This window comes from Danio rerio, chromosome 20, assembly GCF_052040795.2.
Source record: "Danio rerio strain M-AB ecotype USA chromosome 20, GRCz13ab, whole genome shotgun sequence".
Classification (NCBI taxonomy): domain Eukaryota; kingdom Metazoa; phylum Chordata; class Actinopteri; order Cypriniformes; family Danionidae; genus Danio; species Danio rerio.
The window spans coordinates 1,855,908-1,880,787 of record NC_141040.1 but is presented as its reverse complement, the minus strand read 5'-3'; the positions used below and the strand labels follow the sequence as shown (position 1 = coordinate 1,880,787).

Here is a 24,880-nt window from a genome sequence, read left to right as displayed (position 1 = left end):
GTAATCTGGCTTTGTTGTTGATTCTGGCTTGTTGATTTTCCCATGTTGTCACACAAGGAAGCAGTGTGTTTGAGCTTTTCCTTCAATACTATTCTACAGTTGTGCCTCACATTAACTCAAACGTTGTCAATTAGCCAATCAGAAACTTCCAAAACCTCGACATCATCATCTGAGCTTTTCCAGAGGCAGAATAATCTGATTGTGTGTAAACTTGACTTTCAATAAAAGTTTTAACAATATCTCAAACAATCTCTCTCTCATTACTCTGCTATTAGGCAGAACAGAAACACGTGATCATCCTAACTTACCTAAAAGAGAAAGAGTTTAGTCACATTAACATCTGACTTGTTTTTTAAATGGTTATGTGCCTTTGTGCATTCCTGTCTATGTTTATATGTACAGTTGAAACCAGACATTTACATACACTGTATACAAACACACACATACTTATACGCAGACACATACACTTGCATAAACATATTTATAAAGACTGATACAAATGCAATCATGCATGCGCGCACACACACACACACACACACACACACACACACACACACACACACACAGACATAAACACAAATAATCGTTTAATAGAGATGAAACAACACCACAGTGGGTTCTCCAAAAACATCAAACTACACTTCTCTGAAAAATATTGGCTCCAGTTTATCAGGAAGTGCCTATATTGTTCTTTTTTGTTCCTCATTAAATAGAAACACTGCATTATTCACTAATGTTTTATGCGACATTACAGTTTTACACATTAAGTCTAATTCGCATCTTTGGTTGTAAACATAGCTTGTGACATAGAAACGGCCAGCTGCTGTAAATTCAGCAAAAAACTGCACACACACACACACACACACACACACACAGCAGCACACCTCAGAGCCGTAACCATGAGAGTGATCATTTTATAAAGAGCCTCAGCTCTGCCATATGGAAAAAAACTTACTTCACAACCACTGCCGAGAGACTTCTGTTGATGCACAACAAACCCTTTTCAGAAGAATACTGCACATTATTTACAGCTTAATATCTAGGAATAGCATCTGTCACAATTTTCTTTCGTACTTTGTAAATGCTGGAAATGTGTTGCAGTAAAGCATCTAGAACAGAAGCAGGAGTATGAGTGTTTGACCAGGCATTTCATTCACTTTCTTTTGTTGAATTGATAATTGATAAGCTGATAATTGATTATAAAGAGTGTTTGGCATGCTGTCCTGGGAGAGAGCCCTGAGCTCATAAGATCCTCAAGCCCAGGGCTCCCTCTCATTTGCAAGGCGAGCGGGGAGTTTGAGCTTAGGTAGATCTGGAGAACTCCCCTGCTGTAGCTAATAAACAGATAGTCATTGCTCTCACGAGATAACTACTGACTAGGAGCATGTCTATGGTGCTGGATTAGTCAATTAACTTAAGCTGCATGTTTCTGGATGGTGGGAGGAAACTGGGGAACCCAGCGGAAACTCATTTGAGCACAGGGAGAAGGTGTAAACTCCGCACAAAAACGTTGGCTGGCTTGGTAACGACTAGAACCAGTGATGTTCTTGCTGTGAGGCAACAGTGCTAACCACTGGGCCACCGTGCCACCCATAGTAGAGGTGGAAGGGGGGATTCTTCTTCGAAGATGGCTGTGATATGAAACTTAGAGTATTTATTGTGTTTTAGGAATCATCTGATTGGTGAATCATAAACTGGATAATGCAGGACCGACTGCAAGCAATCATAAGCACGTGATCCTCTCATAATTAGTTTATGAATAAACTTCACTTAGGACAGTAAGGTCTGACTTTGGGAGTCCTGTAAGAACGCTTTCTTTGCCAGACTCTTTCATTAAGACTCTTTCATCTTCAATGCCTCCTCCATCTTACCTCAAACATGCATAATAATGTTCATGTCTGGTGACTGGGCTGGCCAATCCTGGAGCACCTTAACCTTCTTTGCTTTCAGGAGCTTTGATGTGGAGCCTGAAGTATGAGCAGGAGCGCTATCCTGTTGAAGGGCAGCACAAATGTCTTGATACCTCAGGGTATTGATGTTGCAGATCTCTCCCCATACTGAATGTAACTCCAAACCATGATTTCTCCTTCACCAATCTTGACTGATTTCTGTGAGAATCTTGGCTCCATGCTGGTTCCAGTAGGTCTTCTGCAGTATTTGTGATGATTAGGGTGCAGCTCAACAGATGATTCATGGTGTAAAAAAAAAAAAATTACCTTCTGCCACTTTTCCAAATGATTAAATTTTTATTTGTTGCTTTTACAGCTGAGATCAACAACAAAACTTAGTCAGGTAGTCTAAAGCGCACGCGTTTGCACTGTGGGGGAAAGCAGAGTACGCAGGGAAACCCATGGCAGAACATGCAAACTTCACACAGAAATGCCAACTGGCCCAGCCGGGACTCGAACCAGCGACCTTCTTGCTGTGAGGCGACAGTGCTAACCACTGAGCCACCGTGCCACCCAGCCATTTACATACAGATTATAATTCAGTCCAGTGTACACTGCTATTTTGCCACTATCAAAAACTTCATTCATGTTAATGGGAAACACTTGGCGTCAGTGCACAGACACAGAATGTGTTTTATTGCTGTGATGTTGTATGCTGTGGTATAATTTTGTCATTATGACACACATGCTGCAGTACGACTCTGAAAACAGACTCTGAAACAGCGACACACACACACATGCTGGATGAAACATTACAGGTGATAAATCTGAAGCCAGCCATTCTGTATCCGAGACCACACACTCCTGTTCCAGAGGCGCTGATGACAGTAAATCAAGTGTGTGTAAGTGTGAGTGTGTGTGTGTGTGTGTTTGTCCGTGTATTTGCGTGTGCGTCTGTGTGTGTGTAAGTGTGCATGTGTGTGTCTATGTATAGTGTGCATAAGTGAGTGTGTATGCAAGTGCGTGTGTGTGTGTATGAGTGAGTGTGCGTGTATGCACCTGTGTGTCTGTATTGTGTGTGTGTGTGCGTGTATCTGTGGTGTATGTGCGTATGGTGTGTTCATCTGTATGCGTGCATGCATGTATAAACAGTATATATATATATTTCTTTTGTGTATATATTGTGTGTGTATATGTGTGTGCTTGCATATGTATGTGTGTGTGTGTGTGTATGCATGCATATATATGTGTTTATGGTGTTTGTGTATATCTGTGTGCATGCATAAGTATGTGCATAGTGTGTACATATGCGTGTGTGTATGGTGTGTGTGTGTATATGTGTGTGCATGCATATGTATGTGTGTGTATGTGTGCATATATATGTGTTTATGGTGTGTGTGCGTGTATCTGTGTGCATGCATAAGTATGTGTATAGTGTGTACATCTGTGTGTATGCATGCAAGTGCACAGTGTGTACATCTGCGTTTGTGTATGCGTGCATATATGTGTGTGTATGCGTGCATATATATGTGTATGGTGTGTGTGTGTGTGTGTGTGTGTGTATCTGTGTGCTTGCATAAGTATGTGCATAGTGTGTACATCTGCGTGTGTGTATGTGTGCATATATGTGTGTGTATGGTGTGTGTGTGTATATGTGTGTGCATGCATATGTATGTGTGTGTATGTGTGCATATATATGTGTGTATGGTGTGTGTGTGTGTGTGTGTGTATCTGTGTGCATGCATAAGTATGTGTATAGTGTGTACATCTGTGTGTGTGTGTATGCGTGCATAAATGTGTGTGTATATCTGTGTGCATGCATAAGTATGTGTATAGTGTGTACATCTGCGTGTGTGTAAAGTATGCATGCATATATGTGTGTGTATGGTGTGTGTGTGTGTGTATGTGTGTGCATGCATATGTATGTGTGTGTGTATGCATGCATATATATGTGTATGGTGTGTGTGTGTGTGTGTGTGTATCTGTGTGCATGCATCAGTATGTGTATAGTGTGTACATCTGCATGTGTGTATGCATGCATATATGTGTGTGTGCATGTGTGTCCATGCATATATGTTTGTATAGTGTGTGCATCTGCGTGTGTGCGTATGCGTTGTTAGCTAATGTGTTTACTAATGTCTCTAGCTTATGTTGTTGCTAGTAGTCCTTCAGAAAGCACTTTCATAACGCTGTTATACTAAACTCTAAAGGTTTCCTGAAGGCCAAACACTAAAGACAATTGCAGTGTTTCTCCAGGAAGCGAACACACTGGAGCTGGTCAAATGTAATTGTTTCCTGTGTAATAAACAGGCCTAATATACTGGGAAAGAGCTTTGCTTTCGCATATCCATTCATCTCAATAACCGATGCTCAGCTGGTTTCTTCCGGAAGTGTGCCGTCTGCCATCTTTGCCCATGGGCAATCGCTTATAGTCTGATTTATTTAGACAGACTGAACCATGAAGCTGGATCTCTGCCTACTGCAAACAGGGGGGGGGGGCACAGGCCTATAAGAAATCCTAAAATTTCCCTCATTAGTCAATTAGGATTGCTTGTTTATCATTACGAACATAGTTCAGCAATTCGGTGTTACAACGAACAACAGCATGTGTAAAGGAATGGAATTCTCCTGTTTCAATTACATATTCGAGGGAGTCTCTGACAGTGTTCGCGAGACACTCGTCAAAACATAGTTTATTTCCCAAACGACGCATATCGTACTATTGTACACGCTCCTCTCAATATGCACCAGTCAAATTCTTAGCAACTCTCTGTGTGTCTTGAAAACATTGTGCAGTTCCTAGTAAGTGTGTCACGATCCTCCAAATCCTCGATTCGATTACATTCTCGATTCTAAAGTCACGGTTCGATTCGATTTTCGATTATGAATAATTAATTAATTAATTAACAAATTAATTATTTGTAGCCTACCGTTTAAACTACCTGACCTGCATGGTCTTTGTTTTACTCATAAACAAATCATACAGTAAATGAATAAAGGTAAGTTACACACATAATTGCCAACCGGTCAATCACTTTTCTGCGGGACTCGTGAATAGGCAGTGATCTGTGTCGTTATAATGGCGTCGGTAAAAAGACACACAACCAACAGGAACCAGCCAACAGTATCTGAGATGTTCGCTAAAATGACTAAGTACAAGTGAGTGAAAGATTGAAGCAGTCTACTGATCCTCTAACCGCCTGGACCCGCTGTCTCGAGCGCATGATTGTGTGTGCGTCTGTGTCTGTGTGTGAATGAGTGTGTGTGGTCACGTGATGTGCGTTTTCAGCGGTAGTGAGAAAGGAGGGCTGCTCAGAAATGCTACACGCCAGTGTGAATGTGGATCGATGTTGTTCTAAAACGCCATTTAAAAACAAAGACCTATTAGAGTAAACAGGGCCTGAGTGTGTATTATTCGCGAGCGGATTTGCAACAGGGGCGGAGATCGTGATGCGCCCATCTTCTATCGGCCCAACCCTAATACGTTCATAGCAGAGCTTGCAAACTGTGTTTTGTCAACATAACTCACTGGAAATCCAAAACACTTCCACACCGGCGACTTCATTGAAAGAGGAGAGGGTTTAAGTTCTGTTGACGGCAGGGCCGGAGTGGGACTCTTTTTCAGCCCTGGAGTTTCAAGCCTCAGACCGGCCCACCTCAGTTCACCACTGACTATAAGAAAATAAGGTCATTTCCAATTCAGTTTCTAATTACAGTATCACGTCAAAACAGCTGTTTTAGAACTTCAAATGTTCCACAACAGTATTATATGTCTTAACAATAAAAATGAAAAAAAAAAAAAAATGTTACTCAGACCGAACCCGGGTTGGCGGCGTTATAACCTAACATGCTAACCACTGTACCACAATAGCTGAACATTGAATGGTGATTTATTTAGTTATATCATCTGCGGTAAAATAATAAATAAAAAGGCTGTGGTCAAGTAAATAAATTAATTATTTTTAAAAGTGTGACTGCTGAGAGCAACAGATTCTGGAGCTAGGGACACCGGCCCTTGCAGCCAAAAAACGGACCGGCCCACCGGGAATTCTCCCGGTCCTCAGCCAATCCGGGCCTGGTTGATGGGTCTCCTGTGTAAATTTCGATCGATTCCATTTAAAATTAAAATCGTGACACCCTTAGTTCCTAGTGTGCTTTACGCAGGTGAGTGGGCTTTACAAACCACCTGCAGTTGACACTCTCTGTTCCTCTCCATATGCACCAGACACTTTCGTGTATGTGCCTCATACTTGTTGATAAAACTGTACAGTTCTTAGTGAACTCCGCAAAGGTTAGTGACCCCCCACCCCCCCAATTGGCCATACTCTCTACTCTTTTTCCTGTCTTAGCATCTGCTAAATGAATAAATGTTAAATGTAAATGGCTGGTAGTGGAAAATGCAAGCACCAACAGAATAATCCCACATACTTTTAGATCAACCAGACAGCGTTTAAAACATTTCTACAACCTACTCGCCCTTAGATTTAGCATCAGCGTTCTCTTTAGATGCATTAACTCACACAGGAAGGAACAGACGTCTGAAATAACATAAAAAGAAAACATGGAGGCTGTAAAAGTCCTGGCCTTCGCATGCTTTCCGAACCTCTCACCATGCAGAGCTTAGAGAGACGTTTCAGAGTAGAAATCAACTAGAAAGTAGATCTACATGTTGGTGTTCATTTTGACAACAAACATGGCTTAAAACAAACAGAAACTTGACAGTAGCGTTACTAAACGCGCACACTTTTATCCGCTCATCTAATGAATGAACATCATTTTAGAAAATGTATGTAATTAAAAATGACTCATTTAAGAAGAACACTTTAGATCACTTCATCTGTTTCGTTTTGGCTCTGCAGACGAGCTGAACGCATTTCAGCCTATAAAACATTTCCATAAAAAAGCCTCAACACTTGCGGCAGGATGTTCAGTGGTGAATTGATTAACATCAAAACATTTATGATAAGAAACGAGTTAAAACTGGAGAGCGGATTGCTGCTCTTTCACGGCTGGTCGTTACTGAATGAAGGGCTTTTGACCTCCACTTGGAGAGCGTCTAAGATTGAGCGTTTACTGCAGATCTCTGCTGTCTCGAGGAGCAGACTCATATAAGCCTCATATAATCAAACCCTGAGCTGTTTCCATCTACTTATGCTTATGCGCATTTCAGAAAAAATGATGGTAACACTTTATAATAATAACTGCACATTATGAATCATTTACTAACAATTAGCATCTAGTGAATTGATTATTTGTTAAGCATTAACTCTACATTAATAAACATCAGTAAGCAGTTTATAACTGCACACTCTAAAAAAATAACTCAGGAGGTCTGTTACCACTGCATAGTTTAATACATTATTAAAAATTCTAAAATGCTGATTAGATTAAAACTTTTAAGTTGCCAGAATAATTTAAGTTTTCAAAACAGGAAAATATTGATAATTACATCGATTTAAAAATGCTGCTAATTTAAAGGTAAACATATCTGTCAGTTGCTTTAAAACAATATTTAACTTGTAGCAACCCAAAGAAATTGGGTTGATAACTCACACTAATGGAGTTTTGTATTTAAGTCCGCACACTAATGTTTTTTGTTATTTTTTACGCTGATATTATTGGACAGTACATGTTTTTGTTTTGTAAACAATAAAAAAATGTGGTTTGATACAAATAAAAAACTACCGAAAAACAAAAATGTGGTTGTAAAATGTATTTCTTACATGAACAGTAAATTTGAAAACAAACAACAAAGTAACAATTTTGGCTACTTAATTAATTTGGAGTTCTAAACTTGAAAATGTGCATGTAATTAAGTACATAACAGTAGATTTGTTTTCAATTTTAAAATAAAAACTAATTGATACAACATTTTTGAGTACTCAACTTAAAGATTTGAGGTTTTTGCTATGTAAAAATGCTTCTGATTGAAGAGGAAAATATTTAGTTTATTTAGATGTTTAAATATTTTTGTATTTAAATGTATATTATATTATGTATATTATTTAAATATTTAGATGTTGTCTTAACTTCAATATATTAATGCAAACTGTTGCATTAATTTTTTTGTTTTGTCTGAACAATATTTTTTAGAGTGCAGTTGCAAATGTTCTATTGTTGACTTATAACCACAGTTATAATGTGCTTAATAATTGTACTTTCATACTTTGTTAATGATTTATTTTCATTACTAAATGAATTATTTACAAATCATTTGTATTTAAGAGTAGTTGGAGGTTATTAAGATCATTCAGAATGAGTTAGTAAACTAGTAATAAACTATTGAGATCAACGTTTATATATCTAATTATTCAGGCATTTAGTAATGGTTAATTTGTATGATAACGAATGCTTTATTAACTCAAGTGAGGTCTATTCATGCTCTATAAATCCCTTATAGATGACAATTAAAGGTTCAGTTCAATTCTAAACAGGAAAAATTTAAATTATTATTAATAATTATTAAAATTAAATCAAACTGCACTTCAAATGAAAAATAAATCTTTGCAACCTTAACTAAAATTAGATTATTGTACAGTTTAAACATTGCATCTTATTTTATTGTTTAATTATTATATTGTTGTTTTATGTTTTATGTCGTATTTTGACACTCCTGTTATTCAGCAGTGTTTAAACTTTACAGTAAATGTACTTTTTAGATAAGATTGCAAAGATTATTGTTCATTTGATACTGAGCCTTAATATAAATGTTAGTTTAAATAGTTTATTAATCATTAATAACACATTCTGAATGATCTTAAAAAACAAACAATCAACTATGTTTAAATAACTGGTTGGTAAATAATGCTTAATTTAATAATGAAAAATAAATCATTAACAAAGTATGAAAGTATAATTATTAAACACATTATAAATGTGGTTATAAGTAGGCCCACATGGAATTTGCACGCACAGATTTCTGCCAATCTCTCATCATTGATTCTGTTTATTGACTTGTGTGAATGTGTGTAAATTCATATTTATTCAGTTTTTAAATTAATTTCTTTAGTATTGTTGACTAATATGAAAATATTTATATAATTTATTTACAATACAGTTTGTACAGTAATATTTTCAGTGTTTTAGTAGAGATATTATATGAGGGACTTGCTGTGTTCACCAAATAAATTGGATTGAATTGGATTTGCATTGTAAACATTAAATACACGTTAAAAAGGTATTACTTTTTAGTTCATATATTAAGGTTTTAGTTATGATACTTCCAAAATAATTCTGCATAAATCTGCAGATATTTACAAAAATTCTGCACAGAAATAGCAAAAAACCTGCAGATTCCGTCTGGCCCTAGTTATAAGTCAAGAATAGAGCATTTGTAGCTGCAGTTATAAACTGCTTACTAACGTTTATTAAATGTAGAGTTAATGCCTGACAGATAATGAGTTAACTATTCAACCCAAGCCCATTCTGAAAACGTAGCCCCGTGGACGTTTCTGGAGACCACGATTTACGTGGCCGGAGGTACATATGGCTGCTTTTTAGTTTTTTCAAGTGAACGCTATGGGGGCGATGTGATGCCGCTCCTCTTCGCGCTCGCTAGCTGGGCTGACGGCTCGCCTCCTCTGTGTGGAGGGCTTTTCCACCGCAACCAATTTGTCCGGTTAGCTTGTCGTGTTACGTCGGTGGAGCGGACGCCCGGAGGAGGAGGAGCCGGCCGCGTTCGATGACCGGGTTCGAGTCCGGGGAAGAGCGGTTCCAGAAATCAGGTAAGACAAAAAACAGAATCCAAAAACTAAAGCGAACGAGTTCGTAACAGAGGGAGAATGCAGTGAAATCCGAAAGCGCGGTCAAAATCGGACGAGGGCTTTTCTTTTTCTGGACGGCTTTAGTAAATCGTCGCTTCGGTTTAGGGAAGAAGGAGGAGGAGGAGGGCAGCCGGGTCGGCCGATTGGCCGGCTGTCCAGTCAATCGATCAGTCATTCAGTCAATCGGACAGACGGTCGCTCGACAGTGGCCTCCAGCGGCTTTTTACGCAAACAGCGGGGTCGTGAGAGACGTTCGAGATGTGAAAAAGCTCGCACAGCGGCCTCTCCCAATACGTATTTTACGGTCTCCAGAAATGTCTGCGGGGCTACGTTTCCAGAATGAGTCTGGGTTGTAACTATTTGCTTATGCTAAATAACGGTTCATAGTGTGTAATTATACAGTGTTACCGAAATTATTAATGTAAATGCCAAATTGCCCATACATTTTGAAAGTAAGCAAGATAAACTTTCTCTTTGATAAGGCAACATGCTCATGCACACATTTAGCGAATAAATTCATCAGCATGCATGATGTGACTCAGATATAAATGTGTGTGATTTGCATGCGAGTTTGCCACACGCTTCCAGCACATGGTAAAACATCTGAAATGTGGTTTTGCTGATTTCTAAAACTCCTCAGCCGTCAGTCCGTCATCACAGCGCTTCAGTATTATTATTATTCTATTATTATTCCCTCCAGAACTGTCTTGATGTAATGTAATGTAATGTGCATTTATTGTGTATGGTCATTCACCCAAAGCGCTTCACAATCATGAGGGGGGTCTCTTCACACCACTCTACTCACCACTTCCTACTCTTTACAGCGCCTCGGTTTAACATCTCATCCGGAAGACGGCGCCCACTGACAGTGTGGTGTCCTCTTCAGTTTTACTGTGGCATCAGAACTCACACCCCCTGCTGGCCTCCCTAACACCACTTCTAACAGCAACCTAGTTTTCCTATGTGGTCTCCCATCCAGGAATTGACCAGGCTCACACCGACAGAAGCACTGCGTTGCATTCATTGCATTGCGTCTTCCTCTTCTGAGGCGCAACTCATTTATTAGAGATGAAAAAACACCACAGTGGCTTCGCCAAACACACTAAACTACACTTCTCTGGCAAATATTTGTGCAAGTTTAAGTCTAATCTGCGTCTTTGGAGTTAGTATCCAGTGTTTGTTTTGAGTGCTTCTAAAGGGCAAGGGTAACAGGGTCAATGCTAGATTTGCTTGAACATTGAACACGCGGGAAAAAACACAGTATTGCTGAAGCTTTATTGCTTGGCTTCAGAGGGGGAATGCAGACAGCATGTGAATGGCCTTTAGATCTGCTAGACTGCGGTTTGCGGGTCTGTTCTCTTTCCTAATGGGGTCCATATGGAGCATGATTTGGGGGAAGCGGAAAGAGAAACTGGACTCCTTTACTGGGTCCAGATCATTTCTGGCTTCTCATAGCCTCTCTCTCAGGGTCATTTCACACAAACTGTGAACATTCTGTCATCATTTACTCATTGGTTTCAAATCTGTATGGTGATTTTTTTCAGTCATTCATTCTTCTATATCATAGGTCTCAAACTTGATTCCTGAAGAGCCACAGCTCTGCACAGTTTAGCTCCAACCACCTCCAACTCAGACCTGCATGATAGCTTCTAGTAGTCTGGAACATCTTGAATAGTTTGATCAGGTGTGTTTGATGAGGTTTGGAACAAAACTGTGCAGAGCCGCGGCCCTCCAGGAATCAATTGTTTAAGAATCAAATAATCTATATATTATATACAGTCAAGGATAAAATACCCCTGGGGTATGAATAAATATCTGAAAGTTATTTCATTTAGAATTCATCAGTAAATTATTGTTAAAGAAGCACCACATTGTATTGCATGTGAAATTGTGTAACATTAATTATGAAAAAATATTATAAAGAGTCGATCTGTAGATGACCTAATTACAAAATACAATACAAAAACTATAATTGAATTAAAACCCTCAGTAAATCTATTTTGGGGGGTAAAACAGTGAAAAGTAAATAAGTGTGGGCATGTCACGAAATAAAATAATAACCAAAAAGATAAAATAATAATCAAAAATAAATCAAATGAATATTAAATTAAATAATACAACTGTTAAAAAAATTATAACAAATTAAATAGTACAAATAATAATAATAATAATAATAACAATAACAACAACAACAACAACAACAACAATAATAATAATAAATGAAATGGTACAAATAATAATAATAATAATAATAATAATAATAATAATAATAATAATAATAACAACAACAACAACAACAACAATAATAATAATAACAAATTAATAAGTATTAAGAATAAAAATAATAAATATAATAATAATAAATAATAATAATAATAATAATAATAATAATGATTACATATTACAAATATTAATAAAAATTATAAATATAATAATAAGAAATAAATTAATAAATTCAATTAAATAGAACAAATAATAATAATAATAATAATAATAATAGTAATAATAATAATAATATAAAATAATAATAACAACAACAACAAATAAATTTAAATAAATAGAACAAACAAAAAGTTTGAATAATAATATTAGTAATAATAATAAAAATAATCAAATAAATTAAATAGTACAAATAATAATAATAATAATAATGATAATAATAATAATAATAATAATAATAATAATAATAATAATAATAATGCATAAAACATTACATTAAATTATATTAAAATAAATAAATACATAAAAATAAATACATTAATTAAATTACATGTAAAAATTATAAATTAAATTTATGAAAAAAATATATAATGAAATAAAACTTTTGGGTGCGTGCATGCAGGTGTGTGTGAGTGTGTGTGTGTGTGTGTGTGTGTGTGTGTGTTTGTCTCTCAGTGTATGTATTTGTGTGTGCGTATGTGTGCATGTTTATCTGTCTGTCCATGTGTGTGTGTGTGTGTGTGTGTGTGTGTACACCCATGTTTATCTGTCTGTCCCCGTGTGTCTGAGTGTGTGTGATGGAGGCAGGGGATGTTTCACTCTCAATGTGTTTAACAGAGAAACACACAAAGCCACCTACACACGTTTCTATATTCACAACACCATAACATGCTTCTGGACCGTTATACAGAATTGCGTCTCCAGCGTTGTGTGTGTATGTGTGTTATTCCCAGCGGACACACACTCCCACACACACACACACAAACAGCATATAATAGTCCGTTGTGAGAGCCGTGCTCATCTTGGACAGTGTATTCCTGTCAAGCCCACCTCCTCCAAAAACACAACACACACACACGTCCATCTGTTAAAGGCATTACAGCAGACCAGAAGCGCACAACATCAACTCTGTCATTTCCTCCTGCTGCATCCCTGGAGTTTGAGCCGAGTGTGTGTGTGTGTGTGTGTGTGTGTGTGTGTGTGTGTGTGTGTGTGTGTGTGTGTGTGTGTGTGTGTGTGTGTGTGTGTGTGTGTGTGTGAGCTGAATCACGTCCATTCGTTCACTTCTCAGTACATCAGACCGGCAATTAAAACAATCCTGCTTCAGCTCTGACGGACAGCTCAACAAAAACACTCAACAAACCTGCTGGAGGTTAGGACATGCTGCACAATACTGGAAAATAAAACTGACACTGCCATATTTTGGTTTTCTGCGATATACAGGTGGAGTCAGAATTATTCGCCCCCCCTGCATATTTTTTCGTCCAATTTCTGTTTATTCATTTTCTCGTCGGCTTAGTCCCTTTATTAGTCTGGGGTCGCCACAGTGGAATGAACCGCCAACTTATCCAGCATACGTATACACAGCGGATGCCCTTCCAGCTGCAACACACCTCTGGGAAACATGCATACACACTCATACACTACGGACAATTTTAGCCTACCCAATTCACCTGTACCACAAGAAACCCACGCGAATGCAGGGAGAACATGCAAACTCCACACAGAAATGCCAACTGACCCAGCTGAGGCTCGAACCAGCGACCTTCTTGCTGTGAATCCATATTAGCCATATATTACTGTGCTGAATTTTAAACTTTAGCTACGAGCCGTTTAGTAACAAGATGTCAGTTCATTCTAATTAGGCATTTGAAGCTGAAAAGATGTACTAACCCCGTTACATTATATAAAATCTTACAAATTAAGCATCAGGTGGCACATTCTGAGAAGGCAGCACAGACTGTCAGAACACAACAGCTCTGATCACGTTGATAATTGTAAATAACCCACCCTGCACTGTGAATAATCGCCTCATAACCTGCAAGACACAATTACGAGCAAGCAAAAGTTCAGACTCTGATGTCTCTGATGGACAAATTAAGCCGTGGGCTCTTTGCAACCTTCTTTAATTTCCTCAAACAAACAAAGAGAGCAGACTCCCCCCGAGAAAACTGCAGAAACGAGCTCTCAAACACGACTCCTTGTTCAGGACCCACATCCATAACACAAATCAGTCTACATTTGATGTGAACGAGCCGCGAGGTGCTTGTGTTTGTGTGTGTGTGTGTGTCGCTGAAACGTTTTCATTTGGCATGAATCAAGCAGGTAATACAAGCGTCTGGAAGTGCTGACCGCTGGACAAGAGAGTGTAAATGAGGGCTGCTGGGTAGTAGACCTCATGCTGAAATAGAAAATCACCATACGTCTGGCTGCCCGATGCAATATTCATTTTTTACACCGTTGATTTTTTCGTTTTTTTTATGTGCAGTACATGTTATAAGGCTTGTGCTGTTAAACAAGATCTTTAACTCAGTCATGAAAGCCAATTAACAAAAGATTAAACGTGTGTATTATGAGAGATCTTCCTTCATTTATTCAGCTAGTACGTTTTACTTTACAATGCAAAAATGAAACATCTCTCAGTTTAAAGAGACAGAACTGTGTCTTAATTTAAGATTCATGTGTGTGGTCAAATTTTCTTGTTAGTAATTGCAAAAGTCTTTACTCATTTTTAATTTCATTCATTCCTTCATTTTCTTTTCAGCTTAGTCCCTTTATTAATCTGGGGTCGCCACAGCGGAATGAACCGCCAACTTATCCAGCAAGTTTTTACGCAGCAGATGCCCTTCCAGCCACAACCCATCTCTGGGAAACTTCCACACACACACACACACTTATACACTATGGACAATTAGCCTACCCAATTCACCTGTACCGCATGTCTTTGGACTGTGGGGGAAACCAGAGCACCCGGAAGAAACCCACGCGAAGACAGGGAGAACATGCAAACTCCACACAAAAACGCCAACTGAGCTGAGGTTCGAACCAGCGACCCAGCAACCTTCTTGCTGTGAGGTGACAGCACTACCTACTGCACTACTGCCTCTTCACTTGCCACTGCAATTTATTTATTTATTTTTTTTATTTAATCAAGCTTTTTATTTTATTGAGTCCTTGTGATTTTCTCAACATATATGTGTTTGTAAATATGTATCTTTATATATAAAGTAGGGCTGCTCGATTTTGGGAAAAATCATAATCATGATTATTTTGGTCATAATTGTAATCACGATTATTCAAAACATTACTGTTAAAGTCAAAATTATTAGCGCTCCTGAGAATTAAAAAAATATATATATTTCCCACAGGCGGCAGCAGGATTATTAGGAGAAAATCTCTCTGTTAAACAGAAAAAATAAACAGGGGGACGAATAATTCAAGGCGGCTAATAATTCAGACTTCAACTGTATATATATATATATATATATATATATAAATATATGGACCATATTAATGTGAAAAGTAGTAGTAGTAGTAGTGTGTATACATTTAAAAATAAACGGCATATAAAGTCTTCATGCATTTAGTCTCTGATAAAAAAAAACATTATTACAAGAGTCTGAATATTTTGAAAAGGCACTCTAAAAGTTTAAACAATATACAAATTATTCACCGTTTTTTGAAGTGTTTATGATCACGATAGTGCATTATCGCATATCAGCACGTCTGTGTGAGATATTCGTTTGAAAAGAGCTGGAAGGACATGCGACTGGGTAAATAATGACAGGATTTTCATTTAGATGTGAATTATTCCTTCAACCTTCACTGCTCTCGGCTGAATAACACACACATAAATGCCTCATTTAAAGGGACAGTCACCCGAAAACGAAAACGTACATACTATTTACTCAAGTGGCTCTTTCTCCTGCTGAACACAAAACACGATATTCTGTAGAATGTTGACATTGACATGGAGACAAAGCAATGCTGAAGTCAACGGCTGTTTTTCAAGCATTCTTCAGTAGATCTTCCTTTGTGTTCAACAGAAGAAAGAAACTCAACAAGTGCGACACGTTTAGCATGAGGACAGCGTTTTCATTTTGGGTGTACTGTGACTTTAAGGATGAATGGTGGCTTGGTCAGTGCTGGAAACAATTAAAAGGAAGAAGAGCAGAAATGTTGGACAATAAACATCACATCTGAAGAACATCACAGTCCATCCAGAACAGCGCAAAGCTGAAAATCTCAGCTTCTTTCTAGTCCAAATATCTAAACACTCTTAAATCAAGAAGCATTTTCTAGGCATCCCTGCTGAAAAATCCAGCTTAAACCAGCCTAGGCTGGTTGGCTGGTTTTAGCTGGTCAACCAGGCTGGTTTAAGAGGGGTTTTGGCCATTTCCAGGCTGGTTTCCAGCCATTTCCAGCCTGGTCTTAGCTGGTCAGGCTGGAAAATGACCAGCCAAATCCAGCTAAAACCAGCTTGACCAGCCTGGTTTAAGCTGGACATAGCTGGTTTTGGCTGGGCTAGTCAAGCTGGTTTTAGCTGGTCATCTCCCAGCCTGACCAGCTAAGACCTGGCTGGAAATGGCTGGAAACCAGCCTGGAAATGGCCAAAACCCCTCTAAAACCAGCCTGGTCGACCAGCTAAAACCAACCAACCAGCCTAAGCTGGTTTAAGATGGATTTTTCAGCAGGGATCCCAGATAGTAAAATTCATGTGGCTCAAATCCAGCCCACACCAGACACTTACATCCGGCCCACATAACGCATGGAATGATGGCACTTGGTTAGAATATTGACGGATTGATGTAAAAGTATGTAGATAAAGAATAAGTTTACTGTAAGTGCTGCTTAATTGATCTCTGCTTCAGACTCACTGTCTTTAAATATATAGTTTCAAATGGGAATATAGACGCAAGTGGACTGCATACAATAAAGTAAACAAAAAACAAGCAATCAGTCCAAAAGCAGCTTCAGCTGTGGGTGACTAATTAATGGTGACTTGGAGCAGGTGAGTGTGTGTGTTGCATGACTGGGTGTTGTAGTCCATAATATGGCGGATTCAAATCAAAAGCTGACAGTTAAACAGTTGAGTCCGCATTTTTTAAACTGTAGATCTGTAGTGTCTGCTTTTTGCTGGCTGTATGTGGGCGGAGTGATACACAAAGGGTAAAGAGGCTGCAGGAGTTATGTTATTGCAGAATATCGTACGGCTATCAGCCAATCAGATTTGAGAACCAGACAGAACTGTTATGTATATATATATATAAAATATTATTTGCTTATTGATTTTTTTATTTATTCAATGTTGATTGTTTTGTTGTTTTCTTGAGTTTTTAATGAGCTCAGAATGTATATTTTATTACTAAAGTACTGCATTTTCACTTTTGGCTAATTATTGCTCACTGTCTTTCATTGCAGGGTTTTTACTTTCGGAATTTATTAAAACAAACAAACAAAATAAAACTCAACCTAGAGTCATTAATAGACTCTTTAATCTGTTTGCCAAATCAATAAAATGTGTTTTAAACACTCCAGAAATATGCAAAGAAGGAATCACTGGTCCCTTTATTACAAAATTGTTTAAGTCTTCACTTTTGAAGCTGCTAGTTGACATAAACATTCATTCATTTTCAGCTTAGTCCCTTTATTAATCTGGGGTCGCCACAGTGGAATGAACCGTCAACTTATCCAGCACTTGTTTTACGCAGTGGATGCCCTTCCAGGTGCAACCCATCACTGGGAAACCCATACACACTTATTCGCACACATACATACACTACGGACAATTTAGCCTAGCCAATTCGCCTGTACCGCATGTCTTTAGACTGTGGGAGAAACCGGAGCACCCGGAGGATTGACCGAACAGTGCTGTGTTGAAATGTCCAAGTCATTCAGACGGTTATTAAGTAGAAGAAATCAGGCTTTACTTTTCCGTTTCATTGATTGTATCTAATAAGCAATATAATCATTGTGAGCCGGTTTGCAATGGCAATACTCCACTATTTAGAGCAAGGTAGGGCTCCAAAATCATTTGCTTAGGGCCCCCAAATGTACAGGGCCAGCCCTACCCGGAGCACCCGGAGGAAACCCACACCAACAAGAGGAGATCATGCAAACTCCTCACAGAAATGCCAACTAGCCCAGCCAGAACTCGAACTAGTGACCTTCTTGCTGTGAGGCCACAGTGTATATCGAATAGATTATAGACAGATTGATGTAAAAGTATGTAGATAAAGAATAAGTTTGCTGTATGTACGTGCTGCTTAATTGATTTCTGCTTCAGACTCGCTGTCTTTAAATATATAGTATCAAATGGGAATATAGAAGCAAATGGATTGCATACAATAAAATAAACAGTGTGTGAGTGTGTGTAATCATAATCTAGGCAGCGCTGTGGAGTCAGTGTGAAAGCGAGAGCGCGGCCAACACTGTTATTACTCTCAATTTCATTTTTCAGCAAATGTGATTGAATTCATAATGCTCCACAAGATATATGAGACAGCAGTCACGCTGTTAGCCGAGGAGAGAAAATGCTTATTATATTTGGCTTTATGTGTTTTGCCACGCATTACAAATGTAATGTGGGCGCGCAGCGTCGGAGACCCACGACAAAGCAAATGTTAAGAGACGGCAGAATGAAATATGAACGCTGTCTACACGCGCCGTTTGCTGGTAGCGCCGCACCATTTATCAGAGGTGATCTACGGCGGTGGAAACGTCATGTGATGCAGGCCCGTGTTTCGATTGGTCTGTGCATTATTTAAGTTTGACATTTCAAGGGCCGCTGACCCGTAGACAGGAAGTGGGCAGAGAGACAGAGCAGATCTCAGCTTTAAATAATGCTTTCTGAAAAGGCACATCAGTGCTAAACACCATCATTAGCTGCACTAGAGATGCTGAGGCCTTTAAGACTGGCCACTAGCTATTAGGGCTGTGCAATATTGGGCAAATATCTCGGTATTTTTAGGAGGAATGACGGTAACCGATATATATATATATATATATATATATATATATATATATATATATATATATATATATATAAATATATATATATATATATATAAATATAAATATATATATATATATATATATATATATATATATATATATATATATATATATATATATATATATATATATATATATATATATACAGTTGAAGTGAGAAATATTAGCCCTCTGTTTATTTTTTCCCCAATTTCTGTTTAAGAGAGAGCAGATTTCTTCAGCACATTTCTAATCATAATAGTTTTAATAACTCATCTCTAATAACTGATTTATTTTCTCTTTGCCATGATGACAGTAAATAATATTAGACTAAATACTCTTCAAGACACTTCTATACAGCTTAAAGTGACATTTAAAGGTTTAACTAGGTTAATTAGGCAGGTTAGGGTAATTAGGCAAGTTATTGTATAACGATGGTTTGTTCTGTAGACTATCGAAAAAAAAACAGCTTAAAGGGGCTAATAATATTGACCTTAAAATGGCTTTTAAAAAATTTAAAACTGCTTTTATTCCAGTCGAAATAAAACAAATAAGACTTTCTCCTGAAAAAAAATATTATCAGACATACTGTGAACATTTCTTTGCTCTGTTAAACATCATTTGGTAAATAAAAAATAAAAAAAAAAAATTTAAAGAGGAGCTAATAATTCTGACTTCATCTGAAAAATATATAGATTAAAGGGGCTAATAATATTGACCTTAAAATTGTGTTTAAAAAATTAAAATCTGCCTTTATTCTAGCAGTTAAATAAATCTAAATATTAAGATTGAGCCAGATCTGAAAGCCCCAGCTGATGCTGGTTCTGCGGATCACACCAGAACTGAGTCAGCAGCCACGTGTGTGTAACAGCCCAGAGAGACTGAGGGTCAGCACACACAGATGGACAGATACACAGCAGAGGGCAAGAAACTGGATACAGCATCAAAGACAGGAGAGAGAGAGAGAGAACAGGGGAAGAGGAGCGCCAGCGCAGAGCATCAAACGCACAAAAACACAGACTTCCTGGAGAGTTTATGAATCCTGAGACTTCCACAAGCCACCTATGAAAACACTCGTGTGTGTGTGTGTGTGTGCGAAAGTCAAAGTTCAGGGCATCATTGTGTGATTACACTTACAAATTCAAACCACATTCAAATTTCAGCATTTCCAAAATGAAGAGCACTTGAACAAATGCAGAATCTGAGCATCCTGAAAGGGGTGGATAATCAAAACCTCCTGTCATAGTGTTGTTGCTTTTCTTATTGTTTGCAACTTAAAATGTGGAAATCTTCACGGTACATTTCCATACAATTAAAAGTAAACGCTTCACTTTAATTGGAAAAGCTCCAAAGATGACAGTAAAAAAGCCATATGGTCCACACATGCACAAGTCTTTAAAGCGATATGAAGAACTGAAGAGAAGTCATATGGGTTTAGAATGACACGAGGGTGAGGAGCATCTAAACACTAATAAAACTTTTTAAATCTTTAAGGAAAAAAAAATCCAGAACCTTTACTTTCTCTGTTCTTCAACATTGAAAAGATCTGCTAAATAACTCTAAATCCACTCAAATCTTTAGAAGAAGATTGATTTTCTTTATCTTCTCTGTTTCACAACAATAGAACACATAAAACATTGTAAATCTTTCAGGAAAGATACATTTTCCAAAACCTTTAATTTCTCTGTTCCTCGACAATGGAAAGATGTAATTGTCTCTAAGACACCTCAAATCTATTGAGGAAGGTTATTTTCCATAACCTTTATTTTCTTTGTTCCTCAACATTAAAACTCTCCTAAATTTCTCTAAAACATCTCAGATCTTTCGAGCAACGTTATTTTTCCAGAATCTTTCCTTCTCTGTTCCTCAATAATGAAAAGATCTCGTAAGTGCATATAAAACATCTCAAATCTATTCATTTTCATATTCTACAATTCATTCTCCATAGCATTTACTTTCTTTTTTTACTCAATATTGAAAAGATCTCATAAATCTCTAAACCCTTTTCAAATAACATCTCTAAAACATTTAAAATCTTTCAAGGAAAGAATGTTTTTCTCATAACATTTAATTTCTTTGTTACTCAACATGGACAAGATCTTCTAAACATCTCTAAAACATTTGAAATCTTTTTAGTATAATTTTATAATTTTCCAGAACCTTTACTTTCTCTGTTCCTCAACATTGAAACTCTCCTCTAAATGCCTCTAAAACCTCTCAAATATTTCAAGAAATGTTAATTTTCCATAACATTAACTTTTTTTTTGCTACCCAACATTGAAAATATCTTCTAATTGTATTTCAAATATGTAGAATCTTTTGCGGAAGGTTATTTTTCCAGAACCTTTACTTTCTCTGTTCCTCAACATTGAAAATATCTCCTAAATGCCTCTAAAACATCTCAAATCTATTCAGGAAAATTAATTTTCCATTACATTTACTTTATTTATTACTTAACATTGAAAAGATCTCCTGAATGGCTCTGAACCCTCTTTAAATAACATCTCAAAAATATTTAAAATCTTTTGAGGAAAGGGAGGACATTTAATTTCCTTGTTACTCGACATGGACAAGATCTTCTAAGCTTCTATAAAACATCTGAAATCTTTTGAGGAATGTTCATTTTCCAGTACCTTTACTTTTTTTATTACCCAACATTAGAAATATCTTCTGAACGTATAAAATATTTAGAATCATTTGCGGAAGGTTATTTTTCCAGAACCTTTGCTTTCTCTGTTCCTCAGCATTGATAATATCTCCTGAATGCCTCTAAAACGGTGCACCCAACTCAGTCCTGCAGGGCCAGTGTCCTGCAGAATTTAGTTCCAACCCCAGTTAGACACACATGAAGCAGCTAATCAAGCTCTTTCTAGGTATACTAGCAACTTCCACATATGTGTGTTGAGGAAAATTGGTGCTAAACAATGCAGGACACCGGCCCTCCAGGAATGAGTTTGGGTACCCCTGCTCTAAAACATCTCGTATTTATTTTCCATGAATGATGTTCTAACGATGTTCTTCTTCTCTGAATAAATGTGTCCTCTTTTTCCCTCCAAAACTATTTCCTATAATCCTCCATAAAAGCCTGTAGTATTAAATGTGACACTCAACCAAAAATATTTAGTCTCCTCATTTGGTGTTCTTGATAATATAGCAGGCCTCGCGGAGTTGATAGTACACGCTCCTAATACACTAATAAATCCCTTTTAGGGATAAATACGGTGCAAAATCTTCTCTATAATGTTGCCGTCACAGTGATAAGCGACCGCAGCCCTAAAGGTCTAATTTTTGAATAGCTTTTGCTGAGTGTGAAGGACTGCAGAGAGACCAAATGAAAGTTACATTTCTGGAGTGTAAAATATGGAGCAGCGCACCTCAACCCCATCAACCTCATGCTGCATCCAATAGAAAATATCAAACCGAATTAATCTCCCCGCTCGCCCTCTCTCTCTGTCTGTCATTACACTCAAAGCTTTCCCTGCTCAGACATAAATAAATCCAGAGGCCATTCATGTTGAGCGCAAGCAAATCAACGTCAAGCAATCGGTAAAACATTGAAAACAATCCATCAGAGCGTACTTTCTGCATCTGTTCATCAGCGCCGACCGGGATAAAGTCAGACCTGATCGGACTGGCCTATTCATTGGCGGCGTGGTGGAATTACCTATTGATTTTCCTCCTCAAGCATTCTGAAATCTCTCTCTCTCTCTCTTTTTCCTCTGACAGAGGCATTACTGAGACAAAGCCTGAGCGTGCATAATAATACTAACCACAAAGATGTTTTTCTTTCCCTATCTACAGCACATTCCCCTTCAAACACTTGGAGTTGAAAGAAGAAATTAATACTTTTATTAAGCAAGGACACGTTAAACTGATCAAAAGTGGCGTTAATATCTTGCTACAAAAGATTTCGATTTCAAAGAAATGCTGCTCTTTTTTTAACGTCACAGTCATTAAAGAGTTTCCACAAAAACATGAACATATGAAGCAACACTGATATTAATCAGAAATGATCCAATCTTCATATCAGAATGATTTCTGAAGGAATAGGCACGACAGTAAAGCAAATTTTACTTGATTTCTGGGTGAACAGGAGGCTATATTTCAACTCTCCAGAAGCATGTTTACCACAAAATTACTTTATGATACTAAAAGACTAACAGAATCAAACTGACTATAATCACTCGCTTATTCTTTGATCTGTTTCACCAAGCAGAGTCAGAATAAATGAGTCGCTTCATTATTACGGTAGTATATCTGAACATTATTTAAAGCGACGGTTCACCCAAAAATGTATATCATTTATTCACCCTCATCTTTTTCCTCGCCGCCTTTGTCAGTTTGAGTTTCTTCTGATGAACATGATGAGGAAAAAACATCTATGACATCCCCATCACGGTGGTCCAGTGGTTAGCAGGTTTAAGTCCCGGTTGGATCATTTCTGTGTGGAGTTTGCATGTTCTCTCATGTTGGCGTGGGTTTCTTCTGGATGCTTCCAACTAAATTGGCCATAGTGTATGAGTGTGTGTGTGTGTGTGTGAATGTGAGTGTGTATGGGTGTTTTCCAGTACCGGGTTGCGGCTGGAAGGGCATCCGCTGCATAAAACATATGCTGGAATTGTTGGTGGTTCATTCCGCTGTGGCGACCCCTGATAAATAAGGTAACAAGCCGAATGAATGAATGACATCCACATTTATAGTATTTGTATCTTATTTTTACTTGAATTAAAAAAAGAGACTCATAAAGGTTTGGACACACTAGTCCAAGGGTGGCCAACCCTGTTCCTGGAGAGCCAGCTTCCTGCAGATTTCAGTTGCTACCCATATTAAACACACCTGAACCAATTAATTAGGACCTGAACACCACGTGATAATTACAGGCAGGTGTGTTTGATATGGGTTGCACCTGAAATCTGCTGGAAGGTGGCTCTCCAGGAACAGGGCTGGCCACCCCTGCACTAGCCCATTCCTTAACGCACATACCGCCAATCATCTCAGACTGGTTTCTTGAAGATGGCAATGAGTTCACTGTACTCAAATGGCCTCCACAGTCACCAGATCTCAATCCAATAGAGCACCTTTGAAATGTAGTGGAATGGGAGATTCGCATCATGGATGTGCAGCCGACAAATATTGTCAATATGGATCAAAATATATAGACTAATATTTCCAGTACCTTGTTGAAGGTATGCCACGAAGGATTATGGCAGTTCTGAAGTCAAAAGGGGGTTCAACCCATTGCTGTTAAGGTGTACCTAATAAAGTGGCCGATGAGTGAATCTATTGCTAAACATTGACTTTCATAACTTCTTTGCCTACTTTTATTTAAAAATTAGGTTGGGTAGGCAGTAGTACACCACTTTTTTTTTTAGGACTACACAAGACCTACACATGCACACATACAAACAGACTCACACACACACTCCTACCTACCTCATACCTACACACACATATATACAAACTTATACTCGCATACAGTACAGACCAACACAAACTCACACCTACACACTTACAGAGACACAAACTCAGACACACACACAACTTACAAACAAAGTGTGAAAAAGTACACTATTTAAAGAGTAACTTACAGAATCCCTAAAATGACAGGAAAATAAAACTCCTAATAATAAAATCATCATCAGAGTCTTTGAGTTGAGGGTCTGTGCAAAAATGACTAATAACAGCATAGACAGCGTTGATAGAAGGAAAAAGACCAATTATTGGTTATTATGAAGTAAAGCTGATGATGAATATGCGAACACTGATTGAACAAAACAACAAAAATAAAATATTTTTCCCACAAGTCACCACAGTGCTCGTTCTGTCAGCCCAACACAGACATGGCATCATGTGATTTCGCGGCCCATAAACAAAACCGTGTACTTTACTATGGAACAAAAGCTGAGGAGAGTTAACGCCACATGAACTCCGAGGGCGCGCGCTCGTTCCAGTCCAATGGCCGCGCGCGCGCTACGCCAGTAACTCACACACTCAAGAGACTCACACACACACACA

General features: G+C 37.9%; 1 protein-coding gene across 8 annotated transcripts in view; it reads right to left on the bottom strand.

The window, feature by feature from the left end:
- lama2 (laminin, alpha 2) overlaps nt 1-24,880 on the bottom strand; it is a 262,814-nt gene that overhangs the window by 237,825 nt on the left and 109 nt on the right.